Genomic DNA, 21,611 nt, shown 5'->3' with positions numbered 1-21,611 from the left:
GCAACAATCCTTTTAATGGAAACAGTTAGGGAGTCTGTCATTTGACTCGTGCATACCAAGTTTCTTTCACCCTTTTCCACACTGCTTCATCATTGCACTTCCATGCGGTTGTATGAATTCTTCACCTATGGGTACTGCCCTCACTGGACTGTGAGTTCCCTGCACTATGCCTTACCAATCTCTGTATCCCAACGTACTTGGCAACATAGTGCCATAAACACACATTAGGTGTGCTCAAAAATATCTGGCATGTGACCAAGGGCCTCAAGTGTGCAAATGTGCCCTTCCTAGAGCTTTACACCATTATGACTTATGCCATTCACTGAAAATGTTACCTAGTCAGATCCACCAAGTTGCCTGAGACTCTATTTCATGGAAAATTTACATTGTCCTTCTGCTTTACCTATTTCAATTCGTTACTGTCCCCAGAAATTTCCCTCACATGGTAGTTAAGATGGGTATCCTTGGGTATCCTTTCAGTGCATATAAACTATAATTTAGGAGTACATGATTGGTATCCTTGTTCTGTAATTTTTGGTTCAAATGGTGTCAGAGAAGAGTTTTATGCTCCAGTGAGGTAAACAAGTAGACAAAAATATGCTTTAAGATTATTACACATTTCCTAATTCTTTCAATCACCCAAACTCAATATATAATTTCAAAATTATCTTGTCTACATCATTTTTTTAAAAAACATTCCCCAATGTGGAAATTACATTCTTTCACATGGATCTTTGTACCTCCCGAATGAGTCAATTAACCTACCACAAGAGATCATTTCACTTATTTAGTACCATCTATTTACTCAAGCCAAAGAAATATGAACACAGTAGAATTCTCTTAAAATTTGGCCTACATCCTAAGGTCTGAAATTACTCTTACCTCTCCCTACACCTGCTTAAATTTCAAAAGCTGAAAGAGGTAAGGTTTTATCCAATGTGGCAGTGAAAACTATTACCAAACCAAATGCATTAGTATTAGTAACTTTAGCTAGATAAGTTGGAAACACTAAAATACGAACTTTATACTTTTCTACTTTCTATCAAAAAGGAAAAATAGTCTATATCAGTGCTTCTAGATGTTTTGGGTATAGACACCCATCTTATACGCATATGTGTGTATGTTTGTGTGTCTCCATCCATTTCAAATCAGAGCTCCTTTCAGCAACGTAGGGGTGGTATAAAACTGGTACAAATGTAAAATCTCTATGGAGATACCTCTCATCCCAATACTTTCTTAGAGAAAGCTTGTGTCTCAGGCCACATGATGTGGTAAAATTAAACCATATTCATTAACATTATACTAATTAGTAATTCGGTCTGTGTGAAAGTCAATTATACCATGAAAATTAATAATGCAATAAAAACTTATGTGGACACATTTATCCCACTCAAGAAAAGAATTTAAAAACCCTAGCACATTAGCTGAAAGCTAATTACAAATCACGAATTTTTTAACTCATTAAATCAATTCAAACAGGATAAAGAAATGTTTTTAAAGAATTACAGTTACTCTTTGTGCTTATAAGTAATTAGTTGCATGTATTTTTAATTTTTAAAATATTCTACCATGTAAGCATTTCAGAAACTTAAACCTCCCTTCCCAGTAAGTTTAAATCTTTGCATTTTTTTTTTTTTGCATTTATTTTTCACAAACTCATTCTCATTTCCTAGAATGATACCTCAGGTATAAATACCTAAAAAAGGTGTGTTCTTTATTCTCTCTCACATACAAAAGAAGTGCAAAATAACCCCAGTATTAACGACGCTACTATGGTTACATGTTATGTATTAAACTGTATTCCCCTAAAATTCATATATTGAAGCCCTAATCTCAATGTGATAGTACTTGGAGATGGAGGCCTCTGGGAGGTAATCAAGGTTGGATGAGATCATAAGGGAGGGGCCCTGGTCCAGTTGGACTGGTGTTCTTATACAAGAGGAGAAACACAGAGCACCTGCTCTCCCTCTCCCTCTGCTCCTCCTACATTTCCCCTCCTATGAGCAGAGGAAAGGCTGTGTGAGGACACACCAGGAAAGCAGTCTGCAGGCCAGGAATAGGCCTTCACCAGAAAATGATACTGGCCAGAACCTTAATCTTGGACTTCTGGCCTCCAGGACTGTGAGAAAATAAATTTATGTTGTTTAAGCCACCCCGTCTATGGTATTTTGTTATGGCAGCCCAAATGGACTAATACAGTAAATTTCTTAAACCAAGGTAAGTTTCAAAAGAACTTTAAATGTAGTCAAATGAATTTCTAGACCCACTGAACAGAGCCAAAATACAGTTACTACCAACCCCCCCACCTTTTCTGTTTACAAATAACCTACGATGATTATAAATTTACCTTCTTACACAGTTTTAGCATTAGCAACCAATGGCCATTAAGGACAGGAAGCCTAGGATCAAGGATGGCACTTTTCACAATGGTCAGGAATACAGGCTTCAGGGGACAGTAGCTAGTTCAGGTGCAGGCTCTGTTTTTTTAATGTCTACACATTTCCAAAAATTATTCCTTAAGAAAGGTTATCAAACTTTCTCATGACTTGATAAAATTATATTATATTCAAGTTCAGTTGAAAGAAAATAATGTATACTTCAAACACCAGAAACTATTATTAGAGTAAAATATATAATTATAGAAAACAGAATTGAAATTTACATTTCAATTCAATATATTCAACATTAAACACTTCTAGCATGTCAAGCAGTGTGCTAGGCATTCACATTGTTTAGAGAAAATAAAGACATTTACCTATACATAGATGTCAAATATGAGTTAAAAAGCATAGTAGCCTGAAATCCCTACCCAGTGAAGTCCAAACTACAGTACTTACTGGACATCTCCTCTTTGTATTACAAATAAACATCCCAAACTCTCCTTGTTCTAAAACTAAACTCCTGATCACTACCACCACCAGCACCACCCACTGTTCACCCTCTTAATCAAACCTGGTCTTCCTGAAGTCCTTTTCTCCAATAATTAACATCCCCAGCCATCCAGAAACTTTCAAGTCATCCTTAAGTCCTCTTTCTTTCACACCCAAATCTAATATGAATAATGACTCTGCTACTAATAAAATTATTTTGGAGAACTGTGCCAAGTGAAAAAGTGGCATTTAATAAAGTAACTTGTATCCTGAACATATAAAGAAACTCTCACAACTCAAGGAAAAACAACCACATTTTTAAAAATGCTAAATGCAATATAGTACACCTGGACTGGATCCTGAAGAAAAAGAAAACATTAGTGGAAAATCTGGCAAAATCCAAATAAAGTCTGCAGTTAATGGTATTGATTCAATATTAATTTTTTACTTTTGACAAATGTACTTAAATTATTAACAGCAGGACAATCTGAGTGTCAGGTATACATATGGAAACTCTCTGTACTATTTTGGCAGTTTTTCTGTAAATCTAAATTTATTTCAAAACAAGGAATTAAGGCCAGGCACAGTGGTTCACGCCTGTAATCCCAGCACTTTGGGAGGCCAAGACAGGCAGATTACCTGAGGTCGAGAGTTTGAGATCAGCTTAGCCAACATGGTAAAACCCCATCTCTCTAAAAATACAAAAATTGGCCAGGCATAGTGGTGCGCGCCTGTAATCCCAGCTACTCGGGAGGCTGAGGCTGGAAAATCACTTGAACCCGGGAGGCAGAGGTTGCAGTGAGCCAATATCATGCCATTGCACTCTAGCCTGGGTGAAAAGAGCGAAACTCCGTCTCAAAAAAAGAAAAGAAAGAAATTAAAATGGGGACAAAATATTTGAAAAGACCTTCACCAAAGATATATGGATAGAAAGTAAATATATGAAAGGTTTTCACTGTTAATGATTAAAGGAAATGCAATCTTGTACATGAATGTTTATAAGAGCATCATTCCTAAGAGCCAAAAGGTAGAAACAACCCAAATGTTCATCAACTGATGAACAGATACACAAAACATAGTGTTATTTATATAATGGAATATTACTTGGCCATAAAAAGAAATGAACTGGGCCAGGCGCAGTGACTCACGCCTGTAATCCCAGCACTTTGGGGGGCTGAGGTGGGTGGATTGCTTGAGTCCAGAAGTTCGAGACAAGCTTGGGCAACATGGTGAAACACCATCTGTACAAAAAAATACAAAAATTAGCTGGGCATGGTGGCACACACCTATAGTACAAGCTACTCAGGAGGCTGAAACAGGAGAATCACTTGAGCCTGGAAGGTCAAGGCTGCAGTAAGCCAGAATCACACCACTGCCCTCCAGCCTGGGCAACTGAGTGAGACTCTTGTCTCAAAGAAGAAAGGAAAAAAAAAATGAAAGAAATGAATTGCTGATATATACTACAACATGGATGAATCTTGAAAACATTATGCTAAATGAAAGAAGCCAGTCCCAAAGACCACGTATAAACTATTTACATGAAATGTCCAGAATAGGAAAATATATAGACAGACAGTAAACTGATAGTTGTTTAGGACACAAGGGATAGAGGATGAGGGTACAGGAATTTTCTTTTTGAGGTTGATAATACGTCCTAAAGTTGACTCTGGTGATGGCTGCATGTATGTAGGAATTTACTAAAAACCATTGATTATATACTTTAAATAGGTGAATTGTATGGTATGTGAATTGTATCTCGATAAAGTTGTTTCTAAATTACAGAATTAAATACCATCACATACCTATAAGATGGCTTACAAAATAAAACTGACACGTGTAAGTGCTGTCGAGGATGCAGAATTGAAACTTTTGTACATTGCTGGTAGAAATAAAATACGATATAGCTGCTTTGGGAAGGAGTTTGTTAGTTTCTCAAAAAGTTAAACATACACTTATCATATACCCTAACAATCTCACATTTAAGTATCTATCAAGAAAAGGAAAACGTGTCCATATTAATATGTGAACATTATAGCAGCTTCATTCATAACTGCCAAAAACTAGAGGTGACCTAAATATTCATCACTTGGAGAAGAATAAACAAATTTCAGTACATCCATACAATGAAATACTACTCAGCAATAAAAAGAAGCAAACCATTGATACATACAACAGTATGGCTGAATCTCAAAAGTTTGTCCTTAGTGAAAAAAGTCATGCAAAAAAGACTGTACACTATATGACTCTATGTATAGTACAAGGCATTCTTAAAAAGGCAAAACTATAAGAATGGAAATCATATCACTGGTTGCCAGAGACAGGCTAGACAGAGAGGACTGACTACAAAAAGGCACAAAGGCACAAAGGCACAAGGGACCTTTTCAGGGCAATGAAAATGTCTTAATTTTGATTGCGGTTGCAGTGGTGACATGACTGTACACACATTAAAACTCATAAAATTGCCAGGCATGGTGGCTCACACCTGTAATCCTGGCACTTTGGGAGGTCCAGGCGGGTGGACCACTTGGGGTCAGGCGTTCAAAACCAGCCTGGCCAACATGGTGAAACCCCATCTCTATTAAAAATACAAAAAATTGGCAGGGCGCGGTGGCTCACGCCTGTAATCCCAGCACTTTGGGAGGCCGAGACGGGCGGATCACAAGGTCAGGAGATCGAGACCATCCTGGTTAACATGGTGAAACCCCATCTCTACTAAAAATACAAAAAATTAGCTGGGCGTGGTGGCGGGCACCTGTAGTCCCAGCTACTCGGGAGGCTGAGGCAGGAGAATGGCGTGAACCCGGGAGGTGGAGCTTGCAGTGAGCCGAGATCGTGCCACTGCACTCCAGCATGGGTGACAGAGCAAGACTCCGATAAATAAATAAATAAATAAATAATTAATTAATATACAAAAAAGTAGCCAGGTGTGGTGGCAGGCGCCTGTAATCCCAGCTACTCAGGAGGCTGAGGCAAGAGAATTGCTTGAACCTGTGAGGTGGAGGTTGCAGTGGGCTGAGATCACACCACTGTACTCCAGCCTGGGAACAAGCGCAAAACTCCGGAAAAAAAAAAATTCATACAACTTTACACTTAAAAAGGTTAATCTTACCATATATATTACAAGTTTATATTTTAAAAATAAAGGAAAAGAAATGCACTAATACAATGCTAGTAGTCCCGTAAGCCACTTCTACAACAACAAGCAAAATTAGAAATGCAAGCACACTTTGGCCCAGCAGAAATTTTGCAGGTCAGGTATGTGAGGGGTATTCATTGCAGCCCTGTGATATTCTGTAATGGTTAATCACACACACAGGAGCTCTTCATGTACTGATATGGAAAGATCAGCATATATCTTTCCAAACTATATTTTACATTAAATAAATAAAAGGGCAGATATGTATGTAGATATAACTTGAGAACAAGAAAAATATGTTTTTATGGATCTGTGTATGAATTTTTTTTTTAATTTTTGGAATAAACAAGCAACTAAAATCACTCACTACCAGAAGGGAACTGGGAGTTAGGCAGGTGTGGAAGAGGAAAGTAAGACTGCATTGTATAACTTTTTATATTTTTTAACATGTGAACTATGCAAAAAAAAAAAAAAAAAACTAAGTATATAATATGTAAAATATTAATTTAGGTACAAGTTATAAACACTTCTAGAACACTGAAAACATTCCAGAAAGAAAAAACATTATCATATACACTTACAATGCACATAACTTTCAACTACCAGAAGAAAATGAGCAATCAACGTAAAAGACTGTATTTAACCTTTCTTTCTGACCCACCACCCACAAAAATAGAAGAAAATAAGGAGTGTGAGAAATAGAGAACAAAGAATGGTTTGGAAGAAAAAGCTATAATTTAGAAAAAGGAGGCATAAACGAGAAAACTCAGATTTTAAAAAGTCAACAACTTGCCACGCCTTTAAAAACCATCTACCTTTCTGTCCTGGAGTACAGTGCTCATCTATCCCTAAAGGAGAGATAGCCCTTTCTATGTCTTATAAAGACCAAAGAGAAACAAACAAGACTCCTTGCCACAGACACAAGGAGACACTGTCCTCTACAACCAAAGGACTCAAAAACATCATTTAAACACAGATACACACACCCATCACAACCATAGGATCTGGATGGATTATTTTAGAATTTAGGAAGAACTTAAGTCTCCTTGAGAGACCACATTCCAAAATCTAGCAAAGTAACTCTTCCATTCTGCAGTTGAGACTGTGAAGTACGATCATAAAATGGTGTTAGAGCTAGATAACCTGAAGATAACGTATTTCTGTGCCAAGATACAGGCTTATGAATATATCTGAATGTTTCTCAATTCTTGATAAATTCTAGACCAACTAGCCCCTCTCTGAATAGTGTGGTCCAATAATAAAGTTCACTCTCAAGCTAAGACATGATCCTAATGGCAACAGTTAGATAAGCAAAAACACCAGGAATATTTTATTCTCCAACTTGATAGTTTCAAACAATATACCCATTAAAATCTGGACTTTTGTTGCAAGTATCCAGATTTGAATCTGGATCCTCTTGGTAAGGAGATTGTAACTTCCCACACATTTCCTCTGGCTTTTTCAGTTAGCATAGAGAACCAAGGTTCCCACCTATGGCCCTACAAAGAAAGGCTAAGTATTAACAAAGTAATTCTATGTTAAAACTTCTTAAGGAATGGAAATATCGAGTATGCCAAGTCTGTGTTTCCAACAAACAAGGAGATGCCCAGCTGTAGGGCTGAGAAAACCTGGTAACTTTCCCAAGTACAGAACAACGCCAAAGACGTCAATCTAGCCCAAAGTTCTCTAGCCCAAGGTTCCCAAAGCCCAAAGAACTTTAACTGTACTTAGCACTTATATTTCTCTTCAACTAGTAAAAACTCCAAATAGTATAGTTGACTGAACAAAAACAACAACAGCAAAAGCTAAAAAAAAAAAACAAAATACCAATAGTAATTAATCAGACAAAGATATCAAGATAATACATTTAAGTCTTTAACATAGTATCTGCTGACAGAATCAGCAATCAATCAATTTTAAACGTTATTAAAACCACGCAAGGCCAGGCACAGTGGCTCATGCCTGTAATCCCAGTACTTTGGGAGGCCAAGACAGCCGGATCACCTGAGGTTGGGAGGTCGAGACCAGCCTGACCAACATGGAGAAACCCTGTCTCTACTAAAAATACAAAATTAGCTGGGTGTGGTTACATATGCCTGTAATCCCAGCTATTCAGGAGGATGAGGGAGGAGAATGGCTTGAACCTAGGAGGTGGAGGTTGCAGTGAGCCGAGATAGCGCCATTGCACTTCAGCCTGGGCAACAAGGGCAAAATTCTGTCTCTCTCTCTCTCACCCACATACACACACTCGCACACACGCACACACAAAACAACATGCGAAACTCTGTGTTATTTTCAAATAAACCTGGAGAGTAAAACATGCTATTTAAAAAGGTGTAGTTAAAATAATAATAGCTGGCTGGGTGTGGCTGCGCCTGTAATCCCAGCACTTTGGGCAGATTGCTTGAGACCAAAAGCTTGAGACCAGCCTGGGCAACATGGTGAAACCCCGTCTCTACAAAAAATACAAAAATTAGCCAGACGTAGTGGTGCCCACCTATGGTCTCAGCTACTTGGGAGGCTACGGTGGGAGGACACTTGAGCCTGAGAGGCAGAGGGTGCAGTGAGCCGAGATTGTGCCACTGCACTCCAGCCTAGGCAACAGAGCAACATCCTGTCCCAAAAAATAAAATAAAATAAAACAATAATAGATAACTTTTATTTAATCTATTCGCTAAGCCTGGGTCTAAATTAAAAGAAGCCCTTCTAGTCCTATTCTACTAACTCTAATTGTTTAAAAATGTTTAATTTTAATAAAATTAGACTTTAGACCCGAAATTCATCTGTAAAATAAAAATGACCTAGCAGAGAAATCTGAACAAAGGAAAATGTGCATGCCTGTAGTCCTAGCTACTTGGGGGGCTAAGGGGGGGAGGATCACTTGAGCTCAAGAATTCAACACTGCAGTGAGCTATAATCACACCACTGCAATTCCACCTAGGTGACAGGGCAAGACCCTGCTTGTCAGAGGCATTTGAACCAGAGCCAACTCCATCTTAAATAGGGGCTGGGTAAAATAAGGCTGAGACCTACTGGGCTGCATTCCCAGGAGGTTAGACATTCTTAGTCACAGGATGAGATAAGAAGTCACCACGAGATACAGGTCAAAAAGACCCTGCTGATAAAACAAGACAAGGTAAAGAAGCAGACAAAACCCACCAAAACCAAGATGACAACAAAAGTGACCTCTGGTAGTGCTCACTGTTCACTATTCATTAATTATAATACATTAGATTGCTAAAAGACACTCCCACCAGCGCCATGACAGTTTACAAATGCCATGGCAATGTCTGGAAGTTTCCCTATATGGTCTAAAATAGGGAGGAACACCTCAGTTCTGGGGTAAATCCCCACCCCTTTCCAGGAAAACTCATATATAATTCACCCCTTGTTTAGCACATAATCAAGAAATAACCATAAAAACAGCCAGCCACCAGTCCTCAGGGCTGCTCTATGGAGTAGCCATTCTTTTATTCCCATACTTTCTTAAAAACTTGCTTTCACTTTATTCTATGGACTCACCCCAAATTCTTTCTTGCCCAAGATTCAAGAACCCTCTTTTCAGGGTCCAGATCGGGACCCCTTTCCAGTAACACTGTCTCAAAAAAAAAAAAACATCCTAACCAAATTAGAACTTCAGTTTATAAAAGTCTTTATTAACAACAACATAGACATTTACACCCGCTCTTATTATAGAGGGAGCAGAGTGGATAGAATAGGGACTTTGAAATCAGTTATTTGTTCTTAAGCAAATTACTTAATCCCTGCATCTCAGTTTCTTCATTGGTAAATTGATAATAATACCTCCTGCTTTATAAGGTTGATGTTAGAACTAAATAAACCATGAGAAAACATCTAGGTGACTTTCTGGCACATAACAGACACTTTATAAATGACAACTGCTTTTCTATGTCTTTCCTGAACTGTTCTGAGATATGTGCTCCCTAAAATAAAGAACTGACACCATAACTGAAAGTATATTATTACACTGACAGGCAACCTGAAACCATCAGTGTGGCACTTTCAAAAGGTCTATATTATCAAAGTAACTTTTAAGAGATAACTAGAGGCATAATATAAAGATTCATTAATATTGCACCTTTCAATGGTGAGCATTTATAATATGAAAGCAATTCTAATTGCTTTTCAAATTCTTCAAAAAAAACGGCGATAAGATTTCTGTTCGAGATTCTTATTACATTTCTATGCAAGTTTCTGGCTCTGTGTCTAAGATCACATATCAGCATTCAAATTTAAATACAGAATGATGACAGATTTCAATAATCAAAAGACTGCATCCATTCATATCATACAATTACAAATCTTTTCTTCTACAAATATGTATTCCAAAAAACATACTTAAAATAGATTTATATATATATATACATATATACACACACACCCCATATGTATATATATACACACACTCTTCACTTTCAAGAGTGGCAAAGTCTTTCCATATGTATGTATGTCTGTCTGTTACACATATGGAAAGACTGTGCCACTCTTTAAAGTGAAGAACTTTTGGTTCAGCTTCTTTATTTAAATAAAATGATCAAAACTATTTAAGATACATTGGTGTAAAAGATTTTTACACAATGGTTCTTTGAAGTCTGAAAATGTTTTGGCAAAGAGAAAGCTCTTTACAAGCTCAACATGAAGCCTATACTTCTAAAATAATCCATGTAAGTATTAACCTGCATAACCAAATAATAATTTGAAAACATGGTTTTACTGCTTTGTATTCATCAAAAAGAGGGGTATTTCTATAAACACTACTAGCCAAATGTTAAGAATATTAAGAAGATCTTAGCCTATCATCTTTATAAATGACTCACAATTTCTACTGACACTAATATTTTTATTATGTCAGCAATAATAATACTTTACATTCATGTAGAGTTTTCCATTGTGAAGTACTTTCTCATATATTAAACTTTTGTAACCCTGAAAATAGGTATGGAAAGCATTGTGTTCCATTTTACAGATGAGAAAACTAAGATCCAGTGAAAATTTCCAGGGTCACGTGGAGAGTAACTGGATACAACACCAGTCCCTCTCTTCCGGCTTGTCTTCCTCATTAGAATTAGGCCCCAAAATGTACTATTAAATTGACAGTAATGTAAAAGTTAAGACATTATTAGTCTCAGTATTTTTTCTTCTTGGATTTTACTAGATGAAATAGAATGTACAATTTAAAGTATCTCCTAACAAAAGAAAGGTTATAAGGTACATGTATAAAACAGGGAGTTCAAAATTCAAGGAAAGCAAACATATATATACATACCTAAATATAATCCAAGGCAATAAACTGCAGTCCAGGGCATAAAGATTCATAACACCATGGCTAGAATTCAGGGCTTTGCTTCTGACTTGCTTCTGTAACTTACACAAATCATGGTGACTAAGTAAAATCTGAATTGCTATCACCTAACCAGGCAATTTTCTAAGAATCAATTTTGACTGTCTTAAAATAATTTACAAGCCTGAACAATGTTGTATTCAAATAATAAAAATAACTGCCTATGAATTAAATTTTAAAAACTTCACCAAACTGAGCTATATACCCCATTAGTATTGCTTATTCTATTACTATGAGAATGTCAAACACACTTCATATTATACATTTGAATATTTAAGGAATGCTAAGGTATTATAAAATGCCATGGAGACATAAAGGTCATAAAGGTAGTTTAACCTTTGAGGAATTCTGCAGTTTAAAAATGAAATACGTACACTTAATAATTATGAAATTATGCATTGCCAAGGAATGCCTAGAAGAAATGCAAGCTAAAAACAGTGATAGCGTAAAGAAAAATTCAACCTCTAGACTAAGCGACTAGAAGATGCTTCATGAAGGGGGGAACATGGCATTAAATGAGTTACTACCACAGGTAAAAAGGGAGGAAATCAAAAGGTGTGTTTTTTGTGGGGTATTGATAAAGCCCTGAGAATGGTGGCAGTGAGAAGGTAAATAATATCATAAAACACGAATAAATAGGCCAGGTGCGGTGGTTCATGCCTGTAATCCCAGCACTTTGGGAGGCCAAGGCAGGCAGATCACTTGAGGTCAGAAACCAGCCTGGCCAACATGGTGAAACCCCACCTCTATTAACAATACAAAAATCACCCTGGTGTGGTGGCATGCGCCCGTAATCCCAGCTACTCAGGAGGCTGAGGCAGGAAATCACTTGAACCCAGGAGGCAGAGGTTGTAGTGAGCCAAGACAGCACCATTGCGCTCCAGCCTGGGTGACAAGAGCAAAACTCCGTCTCAAGAAAACAAACAACAACAACAAAAAATGCAAATAAACAAATGTTTTCATCCACAAACCACAGTTACCTCTTTACAAAATCAATTCAAACATAGGAGCAGTTTACCCAGAAGATAGTGTGAGATTATTGTTCTTTGTGGTTACAAATGTGATTCTTGACAATTACCATGCACATGAATGGGGTTCTACTTGACAATGAGAAATGAGGGCTCGGGTTTTTTCCTCTAAAAGACCATCCTAAATAAACAGGTCTACAACAGCATTTTTCCTCTTGTAGCTCTGATCTTATAATCAACTGAGAAAAATAAAAATGAAGGGAAACTGAAATTATGACCTCGCCTAAAAGCAGAGGGGGAAAAGGATAAGTGTGGGTTCCTATAAACACTTTTAAGATGGTCATTTTCACAATCAGCAAAGAGGAGTGTTTATCCAGTAAGTTAAAAAGAAAATTCTGAGAAAGTCTTAAAATCTTCTGAGTGAGATGACAGGGAGGCATCAGGCTTTTTTTTTTTCTTTTTTTTTTTTTTTTTTTTTTTTTTAACCTGGACAGGAGATAGAATAAATGACATTTTACAATCAAAATTACTTCACTTATTTCATATATAAAGAAAACTGTAAAAATATGCAAAAAGCCAGATTTTAAGTTGTGTTGGTGAGACTTTCTTACTTATTTTTAAAAATTTCACCCAGCTTGGTAAGAATGATGGATTGCTTTACACTGGGCTTTCAAAGGTTTCTAGAATTGCTCTCTCCTATGCTATTTTGTATTTTGTTTCAACCAATTTGGAGATAGGTGTTTTCCTGAAAATTGTTTAACTCTCGTCCTTTAAAAAATAAAAATCACAACTAGAAATGTATAAAATGCTACATAGTAAGTTTGAAGGAAGGCTTAAATAGTATTCAATCCTTTCCAAAAAAATATTAATTGTTTTCATAAAACACATAAAAATTGAGGATAATCAATTTTTATACTTTCAAATATCACCCAGTTATTTTTGACCAAGTAGTTAAAGGAGAGTAAACACTAGCAACATTGCTATTGGGAAGTGCTGAGATCTGATAGCAGACACATTGTAGTAAGCTTTTCATTAGCATTTTTCTACAAAGTTATACTTAACATCACTGGCAAGATACTGTTGCCAAATTCTGAGTGGTCAGTGTCTCTCCTGAACCATGATGAAAGCAAATGCTCTCAACTAAGTAATTTCACATCTAACAACCAAAATCCAATTGGAACAGCCTCTTAACACATATTGATAAAATTGTCACAGATGCACAGATTACAGCAGCGAATTATTATTAGTATTTTTTTTTTTCGAGACAGATTCTCACTCTGTGGCCCAGGCTGGAGTGCAGTACCGCAATCTCAGCTCACTGCAAGCTCTGCCACCCGTGTTCACGCCATTCTCCTGCCTCAGCCTCCTGAACAGCTGGGACTACAGGTGCTTGCCACCATGCCCGGCTAAACTTTTGTATTTTTAGTAGAGATGGGGTTTCACCGTGTTAGCCAGGATGGTCTCAATCTCCTGACCTCACGTTCCACCCGTCTCGCCCTCTCAAAGTGCTACGATTACAGGTGTGAGCCACCGTGCCCAGCCTATAACAGCTAATTATTTATCTTTGTGGTTTCCAAGAAGTAGCAGCTACTGAAAAAAACTCCATAGCACATTACAAAGAAAACGGAATACAAACTCAGGTAAGTTTCTGTTTTGACACAAGATAAGGAAATGTAAACAATAAAGAGTAAACAGTCTTATCTCTGACTCCAATTTCAAGGTTGATATAATATACCTACAACCATTTTAAATAAGGTAAAATAGTAAATATTTCTTGATTGTAAACTAAATCGATTCACTGATTCATTGATTGTGCAGATTTATTGAGCAAAGCACCTAACATATGCCAGGTATTGGGGTGTAGTATATCTGATGGGCTTTAAAATCGCATAGCTGTTTGTGTGTGGTTTAATAACAAAAGCCTAATGCAGGAAGAAAACTGTATTAAAACCTCTCATCTAACTTTTGATTTCTAAAAAAAAAAGAAAAACCTAGGCAAAAACCACAGACAGTTTCAAGAAAGTTAGGCTAGAAAACTGAAGGCAACCTAGACAAAAATTTGTCCTTCCATAAGCAAAAGTGTATGTTCTGGAAAAACCATTCTGGATGAACATTAACAGATGAACAATAATAAATAGTATCTATTATACCTAGTATCTTTAAGAAGTTTTACAAAGTTATGTTAATAACAGTATTTGTAGAATAAAATTTCTTTTTTCCCCTCAGAGTATATTTGTAAAGATCATCAACAGATACTTTCTTAGAGTTACTACAAGTCCTAGTCCTTGCTTGGCTGTATTTAGGAAGAAAAAATAACCAAGATAGACAAAAAGAGCTTTGTCTTAGCTGTTTTTAAATAACAGGGAAACTAGGCTGGGATGATTCTCTTCCTTTTCATTCTTCTTTGCATAAAGATATATCTTCAGCAAAAAGATTACAGGCTTGTAATTACAGAAGACTTATTAAATTTTTTTTCTTTTTTAGACGGTATCTAGCTCTGTCACCCAGGCTGGAGTGCAGTGGTGTGCTCTTGGCTCACTGCAACCTCAGCCTCCCAGGTTCAAGCAATTCTCCTGCCTCAACTTCCTGAGTAGCTGGGACTACAGGCGTGTGCCACCACGCTCAGCTAATTTTTGTATTTTTAGTAGAGACGGAGTTTTGCATGTTGGCCAGGCTGGTCCTAAACTCCTGACCTCAGGTGATCCGCCCGCCTCAGCCTCCCAAAGTGCTGGTATTACAGGCATGAGCCACCATACCCGGCCGACTTACTAGATATTGTGCCCTGAAATCAGTTGAAAGTTCTCATCGAGAGTCCAACAGACAATTGAGGAAAGAAAAACTTAGTACATCTAACAACAACAACAAAGGCCGGGTGCAGTGGCTCACGCCTGTAATCCCAGCACTTTGGGAGATGGAGGCAGGCAGATCACCTGAGGTCAGGAGTTGAGAACAGCCTGGCCAACATGGCGAAACACCATCTCTACTAAAAATACAAAACTTAGCTGGGCGTGGTGGCATGCGCCTGTAATTCCAGCAACCTGGGAGGCTGGGACATAAGAATTGCTTGAACCCAGGAGGCAGAGTTTGCAGTGAGACGAGACCACGCCACTGCACTCCAGCCTAGGTAAGAAGAGTGAAAGCATGTCTCAAGAAAACAAAACAAAACAACAACAATAACAACAACAAAAGTAAAACGATAAAAATCCAGCCAGGTGACGTGGCTCACGCCTGTAATCCCAGCACTTTGGGAGGCCGAGGCAGGCGGATCACAAGGTCAGGAGATCGAGACCATCCTGGCTAACACGGTGAAACGGTCTCTACTAAAAACACAAAAAATTAGCTGGGCGTGGTGGTGGGCGCCTGTAGTCCCAGCTACTCGGGAGGCTGAGGTAGGAGAATAGCGTGAACCCGGCCGAGATCGCACCACTGCACTCCAGCCTGGACGACAGAGCGAGACTCCGTCTCAAAAAAAAAAAAAAAAAAAAAAAGATAAAAATCCATATCCCACCCACAGACACACACAGTTTAAATTCAAAGAAAATACTTAACCTGGCATGAATAACTTACAAGCTGGTAAACCAACCAGAAGCCAGTGAAACACAAATTTTTGTAACCACCAAGGCAGGCAACAAGATCCTTTTTATAGAATATATGCAAACTATGAGGGAATTAACACTTTCAGCATAACAAAAGAGAAATATCAAATTAAGTGTTCCATCGCAAAAGCCAAAAACCATCTTGCTAACACTCAGTGAGTAAATTTAATCCATGAAGTAGGGAACTTCTGACCCATGAACAACTCGGATATTAGAGGTGCCAACCCCTAATAAAGTTGAAAATCTGCATGTAACTTTTGACTCCCAGAAACATAGCTACTAATAGCCTACTGCTGAGCAGAAGCCTTATTGATAAACACTCGATTAACACATAAGTTGTATTATATACTGTTTTCTTACAACAAAGTAAGCTAAAGGAAAATGTCATTAAAATCATAAGGAAGAGAAAATACATTTACAGTACTGTATCAGTATCTTAAATTTGTTTAATAAATAACAAAAATAACCTTTGCTAGATGAACTGCCTATCTGAAATCTTGGGTAACTGCAGTTGCAGATCTTAATCTATGGTACACAGCAAGCAATTCAACTTTTTCTTATAATGTCATGAATTTTCTTTGCTTCTTGGGAACACTTCCAGCATCACCAGTGGTACTTTGTATGGGTCCCATGATGTTATTCAAAGTTTACAGTATTGCACTAAAAACAATGAAAAATATAGATCCACAAAAGATCACTTTTTACTGCAATATGCAGTTTACTGATGGACAAACTCCTCATTGAGAGATGAGTAACCATACTTATGACGCAAAAGCAACAGGAGGTGGCTACAAAATTATTACAGTAGTACCGTATGCACAATAATCTTATACAGTTATGATTTAATGCTGCATCTTTAGATTTGTTTACATTTCTCTAGACTTCAAATGGAACTATGTACAATCTGTAAGTGTCCATAAGTTTTGATAAATTTTAACTTTTTTTTTTTTTTTTTGAGACAGAGTCTTGCTCTGTCGCCCAGGCTGGAGTGCCGTGGTGCAGTCTCGGCTCACTGCAATCTCTGCCTCCTGAGTTCAAGCAGTTCTCCTGCCTCAGCCTCCTAAGTAGCTGGGATTACAAGCGTGCACCACCACGCCCAGCTAATTTTTGTATTTTTAGTAGAGACAGGGTTTCACCATGTTGGTCAGGCTGGTCTCAAACTCCTGACCTCGTGATCCGCCCGCCTCAGCTTCCCAAAGTGCTGGGATTACAGGCGTGAGCCACAGCGCCCGGCCAAATTTTAACATTTTATCATAGATTTGTTTACATCTTATTGTCATATATAAAATAGACTAGTTACCTAGATATATTTTGTGCGTTCATGACATATCTACTTTTTCATAATATTTCATAACTTTTCCATAACCTACATATCTAGGCTATGTAGTTCATTTGCAAGTTTTTTCAAATGGTGGCAATTCTCCAAAAATTTTTTCAATATATTTATTGAAATCCCAACATTTATAATCCCAACACTTTGGGAGGCCAAGGCAGGAGCACAGCTTGAGCCCAGCAGTTTGAGACCAGACTGGACAACACAGTGAGACCCCATCTCTACAAAAAAAATTAAAAATTAGCTACAGGCATGGTAGCACACACCTGTAGTACCAGCTATTCAGAGGCTGAGGTGGGAGGAGAGCTTGAGTCCAAGAGATTGAGGCTGCAATGAGCTGTGATCACACCACTGTACTCCAGCCTGCGCAACAGACAGAGCAAGACCCTACACCTCACAAAGGAAAGGAAAAAAGAGAAAAGAAGAGGAAAGGGAGAGGAGGGGAGAGGTCCATGTATGAGTAGATCCACAGAGATCAAACCCATGTTGTTCAAGTTTCAACTGTACATTTTTCCCTGTACCACCAAGTCTAAAACTCTCAGGAAATCAAGATCAAGTCATTCAACATTTATCAGCTCCAATTCTGTGCTAAGAGGTTGAGCAAGTACTGAGCTTTAAAGATGGGCCGGGTGTGGGAGCTCAAGCCTGTAATTCCAGCACTTTGGGAGGCGGAGGCGGGCAGATAGCTTGAGATGGAGTTCAAGATCAACCTGGCCAACATGGTGAAACTCTGTCTCTACTAAAAATACAAAAATTAGCTGGGTGTGGTGGTGGGTGCCGATAGTCCCAGCTAGTAGGGAGGCAGAGGATGGAGAATCGCTCGAACCCAGGAGGTAGAGGTTGCAATGAGCCAAGACTGCGCCACTGCACTATAGCCTGGGCAACAGGGCAAGACTCCCTCTCAAAAATAAAATAAAATAATTTAAAAATTAAAAAAAAAAAGATGGACAGTAAGTCTCAGCCCAATAAACACTTAGCTTAGTGGGACTGATAGACATAGTTCAAGTTAATCAATTTTAAAGAAAAACCGACTCCTAACTTAAGACTGCAAATTCAGGCATATGTTGTAGTCCCACCAGAAGAAATAATGTATGGAAACATAGATTATTTAAAGATGATAAATGCTAGACTCTTATCAGTAAAATTTCTAGCCATTAGCTTCTGATAGGAAATTGTTTAACTGATCCCACTATAAAACATTAAGAGCAGTTTATGTATATAAATCTTGAATGCTATCAGAAAAAGCCCGTAACACATCATGTCCTAAGATAGGACACAATGCATTCTTAAAGTTTTAGTATCAAAGCTAATCTTGTATAACAACCAATATGAAACTTTTTCTTAAAGACACAAAGTTATGATGTAAGTATAAATTTGACAAAGTGCAAAAACCTATTTAACTAGCTTTTATGTATATTTTACATAAAAATATATATTTATAAGAAGTGATGATTCAGCTGGGTGCAATGGCTCACGCCTGTAATCCTAGAACTTTGGGAGGCCAAGGCATGTAGATCACTTGAGGCCAGGAGTTCAAGACCAGCCTGGCCAACATGGCGAAATCTGTCTCTACTAAAAATACAAAAATTAGCCAGGTGTGGTGGCATACACCTGTAATCCCAGCTACTCAGGAGGCTGAGACACGAGAATCACCTGAACCCAGGAGGCAGAGACTGAAGTGAGCTGAGACTGTACCACTGCACTCCAGTCTGGACAACAGAGACTCTGACTCAAAAAAACAAACAAAAAAGAAATGATGATTCAGCTTTGGGGAGTGATGACAAATGAAAGTCCTAACAAAATGACAAAGTATTACTACAAGTAGACATATCAGTACATACAATTGGAGCACCCAAAAAAATGAAATACATTTCTGGAATTTTTTAAATAGAGTAAATCTGAAACAAAAGGAACCAATTTAGAAAATATCATATGCCAATATCCTTAAATCAATAGATGGGATGTTTAGAACTCATCTACCATAGAAATGATAATATTTACATTACAGACAGTGTTTTATAATATTAACACGTAATGCTCACCCACTAGTATTTTTACCCCTATTTGTAAATGAGACTGAGGTTCAAAAAATTAATAATCATACACCTAATAAGCGAACCAAGAAGTTGAATATATCTGCATTCATAACTGTACATACTGTAGCTACAGTAATATAACTCTATAATTCAGTAAGACTTTCAAAGAGGTCTCCTGAGAATCACTGCATAAGCTTATTACAATCATCTATTTCCTATGCAAAGTAAATTGGAGAAATACATCAGCTCACAGCACCCATTAATCTTCATCTTTCTGTACTATAAGCAAAATACTCAAATTTCCAGCCTCTTTTGCAGCCAAGAGTAGCCATGTGACACAGCCTTAGCCAGTAAGTATCTAGAGAGGGCTTTCCTTCAAAATAAAAAGACAAAACACCAAGAAAAGGATTTAACACCCACCCCTCTCCTTTCCTGCTTGTTGAGGCAACTACCATTTTGTGACTTTGAAGACTAAAATTGCTTGCTAAATAGAAGACTCAGCCAGTTTCTTTAAATGACATCCTTGAGCATCTGCACCAACCCAACCCTGCACTGTCTACCTTTAGATTTTTCTTGTATATAAAAAAAATAAACCTGGAGTTAACTCCTGTATGTGCAGTTCTTGGCAACCTGCAAACCTAACACAATCTGTGCTATAAATCAAGTCTATCAAATCAACATATTAAAATCACTTTGGTGAATTAGTCATTAAACTAACGATGAAAAGTTAATCTATGGGAAAAAGTAAAAGAGTAATGAATATCAACTATTGAAAAATAGTAATAAGAAGAGTAAATATTTATTAAATATTCAGTGCCAGAGACTGTGTTAAGAACTTTAATAGGGCCGGGCGCGGTGGCTCACACATGTAACACCAGCACTTTCGGAGGCTGAGGTGGGTGGACCACCTGAGGTCAGAAATCCAAGACCAGTATGGTCAACACAGTGAAACCCCATCTCTACTAAATATACAAAAATTAGCCAGGCATGGAGGCAGGCGCCTGTAATCCCAGCGACTTGGGAGACTGAGGCAGGAGAATTGCTTGAACCCAGGAGGCGGAGGTTGCAGTGAGCTGAGATCGCACCACTGCACTCCAGCCTGGGCAACAAGAGCAAAACTTTGTCTCAAAAAAAAAAAAAAAAAAAAAAAAAACTTTAATATACATTAATGCAGAGGTCCCCAATCCTTCTGGCACCAGGGACCAGTTTCATGGAAGACAACCTTTTTCCACAGGGTTGGGCAGGGGGGTTCAGGATGATTCAAGCACATTACATTTATTGTGCACTTTATTTCTGTATTACATTGTAATATATAACGAAATAATTATACAACTCACCATAATGTACAATCAGCAGGAGCCCTGAGCTTCTTTTCCTGCAACTAGGGGATGATGGGAAAGTCACAGATCATCAAGCATTAGATTCTCATGAGGAGTACACAACCTAGATCCCTTGCATATGCGGCTCACAATAGGGTTTGTGCTCCTATGAGAATCTAATGCTGCTGCTAATCTGACAGGAGGTGGAGCTCAGGCAGTAACGCCAGCATTGGGGAGTGGCTGTAAACACAGATGAAGCTTCGCTCTCTCACCTACCACTCACTTCCTGCTGTGTGGCCTGGTTCCTAACAGGCCATGGACTGCTACCAGTCTGTGGCCCAAGGGTTGGGTACTCCTGCATTAATGTATTGAATCTTCACAATTATAGGAGATTGGTAATATTACAATACCCACCCATGGTGAAAATTTCATCAATCCTTGAAAAAAAAAACAGAATATAGCAAAACAAAGCTGTATTTGTTTATTCTGAAACTATGACCTTCCTATTTTTATGAAAGTAAAATATCCTTTCTTAAATGAGGCTTGTGGATAGCAAGTTTATGTTATATTAAACATGCTTACCTGGTATAATAAATAGGTGATGACAAATGTCAATGCCCAGTGTTGTGAAATTTTAAGCCTGTGAAATCGAAAAGCCTGAGACTAAGGTGAAGTAACCTGCCCAAGGCCACAAAGCAGTTTGTTTGACAACAGAGACCAAGATTACAACCACTGGGTTATATGAAGGAAATACACTGAACTCAAAACAAGTATTCTATGAATACAATTAAAATTAAAGATATGAATTTATAACTACAAAAAAAAAAACCCCAACCATCGCAGAATATATAAAGTAGGAACAAGGACTTTTAAAATGAAATGATTTTAGCATGTTGCCTCCCACAGAGTTTTCTCTAACTATGGGATGTAGATTTAAACCACACCAGAGAAAACAGAATCAAGATAGGAATTCTCACCCATTCCAACTTAA

The 21,611-nt window shown here is 37.8% G+C and overlaps 1 protein-coding gene across 14 annotated transcripts in view; it reads right to left on the bottom strand.

Annotated features, from left to right (window-relative positions):
* The window catches only part of RAPGEF2 (Rap guanine nucleotide exchange factor 2), a 257,227-nt gene that overhangs the window by 221,310 nt on the left and 14,306 nt on the right, over window positions 1-21,611 (bottom strand). Inside the window, exon 1 of one of the 14 annotated variants that reach the window (XM_054554653.2) lies at window positions 11,294-12,774. The exons of the other annotated variants lie outside the window; for them this stretch is intronic. The gene's annotated coding sequence lies outside the window, so the exon portion shown is untranslated. Of the gene's footprint in view, window positions 1-11,293; window positions 12,775-21,611 lie in introns of those variants that run through there. 14 annotated transcript variants of the gene reach the window in all.

The sequence above is a fragment of the Pongo abelii genome, chromosome 3, assembly GCF_028885655.2.
Source record: "Pongo abelii isolate AG06213 chromosome 3, NHGRI_mPonAbe1-v2.0_pri, whole genome shotgun sequence".
In the NCBI taxonomy this organism is placed as follows: domain Eukaryota; kingdom Metazoa; phylum Chordata; class Mammalia; order Primates; family Hominidae; genus Pongo; species Pongo abelii.
This window is presented reverse-complemented; position numbering and strand designations above follow the sequence as displayed.